General features: G+C 34.9%; 1 long non-coding RNA gene across 1 annotated transcript; it reads left to right on the top strand.

Moving 5' to 3' along the window:
* Positions 1-930: 930 nt before the first annotated feature.
* Positions 931-2,718, top strand: LOC143878481 (uncharacterized). The gene is made up of 3 exons (XR_013250982.1): positions 931-1,225; positions 1,310-1,866; positions 2,356-2,718. It is a non-coding gene; the product is annotated as an uncharacterized LOC143878481 (long non-coding RNA).
* The last annotated feature ends 828 nt before the right edge of the window (positions 2,719-3,546 follow it).

The raw sequence follows: 3,546 nt of genomic DNA, 5'->3' as shown, positions 1-3,546 counted from the left end.
TGATGGAATGCTTAAACAAGATATTGTTACATGGGTTTTAGAATATTGTAGCATTATTTGTTAATGGGTGTTTGGCACAGGTGTTTTATTGGTTTTTGGAGTTGAATTCAATTTTATAACAGTCTACATCTTATTCATTTTGTTAGATTCTTTCTATTTCGTCACTGTACTTGCTTTTTATGAGTCATTTACTTTGTCATGCCATCCGAGTATTTTCCTTTCACTTCTTTATAAATACTTTAGAAAAATCTTTAACTCAATCTTTTAAACTAATTGTTTTAATCATTTACTTTCCTCTGCCATGCTGTCTGAGAATAAGATGAATTGTTATATTGTTGAGGTCATTTACATTCTTTTATTGGAAAAACTATTGAAATGCCTTTGATTTTAAAACCCCGATGAATTTGGAAGAGTATCTTACTATTAACAGAAAAACATAAAATGAGTATTTTTCTAATCAATTTCTTTTAGGATTTTGCTATTTCCTGTTCTTTTTCCATGTTTCTTATCAAGGGTTGCACTTCTTTACTAGAAAATCTATATTCCCATTATTTACCTCATTTACTTTTGGAATCATTTACTTTTCTTTGTCGTGCCGTGCATCGCACGGCTGGTCTTTACTAGTATTATAATAAGGAGGATCGCCTGCTTTACTGTTCATTGAAGCTTACGTGGCAGCCTCCCCTTTCGTCTTACTGTATATTTTCTACTATTTTAAAAGGCTTTGCTTACGTGTCAGCCCCCTATTTCGTCTCACCCTGAGAGAGAGAAAACCTATGCCCGATATTTTAGAGATTTTCTCTCGATATTTTAGATCTCTCTTTGTCTCTCGATATTTTCGTTTTTTTTACGCAGCCCTCCCTTTCGTCTTACCTAAAGAGAAAAAACTCCCACCGATATTTTCGAGACCAATTGGTTTATAGGATTTATTGCCGATTATGGCATATCCTGAAACAATCTTTTCTTATTCATCAGCTGGATTTATTGCCGATAATAGCATATCCTCTCCCTCTCTCTTCTGCCGTTTCATATTCAATCTCTTTTTCTTGGCAAATAGAATTGTCATGCTCCACCTCTTTTCTCTCTCTCAACGATCCATAATCCAAATATCAGAAGTTATTGCACAGAGAGAGAGAAGCTAGGAAAATAGAAAGAGTTGAAAGAGATGGTGAGATGTGGAGGAGCTTTAGGGGCTACTTTGATGGCTACTTCCAGTAACAAAAGAGTAAAAGACCGAAAAACTATGAATTTGGTATTTTTTGCAACTTTTTTTTTTTCATATTATTATTATTTTTGGATGGCTTTTCAGGCAAAGTAGAAGAAGGGATATCAGCCATGGGGTTTAAGGTTTTCGATTTTGAGGCGGTATTCGAGATTTGGAGTGAAACTGCGCCAACATCTTTTTGAAGATATTTGATATTTCTACTTGCCTTCAGTGATCTCATACATGGCATTCTTTTTTTTTAGTTTTCATATTATAAACTATGGACCACAAGAAAAAGCAGTTTTATGATCAATATGGAAATATTTTCAGGTTTATTTATTTATAAATGCATCTTTTCCTTTCACTCAATCTATGTGTTGTTGTTGTATGCATCTACAGTTTGAAATGATTATTTTGTTCTAATTCAGATCAAACTCAACAAGTTTCAGGGACTCCTCCAGTTCAGATAATAAGGGATTTGAGAATGGTCTAGATACGATTGACCATATAGCAGTAACATCAGCTGTATCTTTCGCGGCAAAGCATGTGTATCCCACCGCTGCTGCCACTTGGAAATCTGATGTTGAACCTTTGCCCTTCAAGTGCTGCTTAATGTCCACCTCTTTGCCTGAGAACACATCGTATATGATCTTTTGTTCTAGGTGAGTTTTTTTAGCACTAAAATATGATTCATTGAAAAGTATGTTCTTTTGGATGCTCAATTGCTAATACATATGGATAGTTTTATAGACCATGTGGAGTCAGCTAAAGCTTTGAACCTTCACTTATAGTGAATTTCATTTCAGTTATGAGATGGAATGACACTTAGTCGCAAGAAGGCAGAGATACACATGAAATTGAGTTGAACAAAATCCGCATTCCTGTTTCCATAGCATACATAAACGGCCATCATCAATAGCATAGCTTTCATCTCATAAGGGACTTCTCAGTTTACTTTCTCCTTCGATCATCATTACTACCACCATCGTGTTTTGCAACAGACGTAGTTATCCCAAATTCCTAATCTTTCCTGTACCTTCCCTGGATGTTCAGAAAGCATTGAAAAATAACAAATCCATGAAATTTCGTAAATATCTCATAGAAGTTAGCAATAAATAAAAAAAGCCCGTCTCACTTTCTCTCTCAATCAGTTTTTCCAGGACGTTTCATCTACCCTCTCCGTCTCCCCAAGGATTTTCCAAGTCAATCTCACATCTCTGGGTTTTTCATTTTGGTAAGGATTTCATCTTTTTCCCTTTCCATCTTATGCAGGGAAGCATAGAGAGAAGTGTTTGTATTGCTGCGCCTTTTTCACATTTCTTATATTTTTGCACCTTCAAATGGGATCTTGTGTTTTCTTTTGTTAATGCGTTTGGAGTCCACGTAACTGTTTCTGATCCTACATATTGTAAACATAATGCATTTCATATAAGACTAACTATTTCGTTTTCCCTGTGTGGTGAATTGGCCATTAGTGTAACGTAAAAGGATGGATCTGCCTTTTTTTTGTTGTTGATCGGATTGCATGCCCAATGAAGGTTCCTTCACAAGAGGTGTTTATTGATTTAATTATTAGTATAGTTTGACTAGAGCACTACATTTGTGTTAGTTTTATTGACCATCTACAGTTGTCCTATGAAACCGAGATGCGGAGTTGTCTGGGATGAATGGCACGAAGGTTTGATTTTCTTTTCATTATTAGGTCATGTTCTGTTTAGCTGTGTGCTTTTTTTTTAATAATTTTTACATTTTCATTTTTTATTCACTTGGTTTTTTGGGTTTAGATACTTTTTCCCCCCTTTGGTTGTACATAATTGGGGTTTTATCCCCACATTTTGACTCATTATTGTGGAGAACTTATATGATGAAAGGCCGTATAAACACTTAAAGGTGGTACGATAGAAGTACCACCCTTCATATTTGATCCAACAGCAGCTCCTCAAAAAGTGAAATGCTATTGGATCAAATATCAAGGATGGGATGCTGAGTACGTGTTTATAAGGCCCTTCATATAAGTTCTCCATTATTGAATATCATGTTGCCTCCTAAATTAAAAAAAATCAAAATTTTTCTTCACATTGGAGTTTTCAGAGCACTCTATGTACGAATTGTTTGTTGTTATATTTTTTTATTTTGATGAATAAGCTCGGGTTAGGAACTTAGGCGGCACCTGCTGTACTTTCATTTTCTCAAGTGAAAATTTTCATTGTTGCTTGATTATAATCAGGATAGCACTTAGTACAGATTTCTAAGAATTCGAAAGTGGGTTTACAATACTCTTATTTTTAACTCCAAGAACTCTTCCAATGCATTGAATTGTTCTTATTCAACTTCCAATCCTT

The sequence above is a fragment of the Tasmannia lanceolata genome, unplaced genomic scaffold (assembly GCF_043159265.1).
Source record: "Tasmannia lanceolata isolate RefF3 unplaced genomic scaffold, GAP_Taslan_0.1 ptg000006l, whole genome shotgun sequence".
Taxonomy (NCBI): Eukaryota; Viridiplantae; Streptophyta; class Magnoliopsida; order Canellales; family Winteraceae; genus Tasmannia; species Tasmannia lanceolata.
The sequence above is the reverse complement of the archived record's forward strand: the minus strand, read 5'-3'. Positions and strand labels throughout refer to the sequence as shown.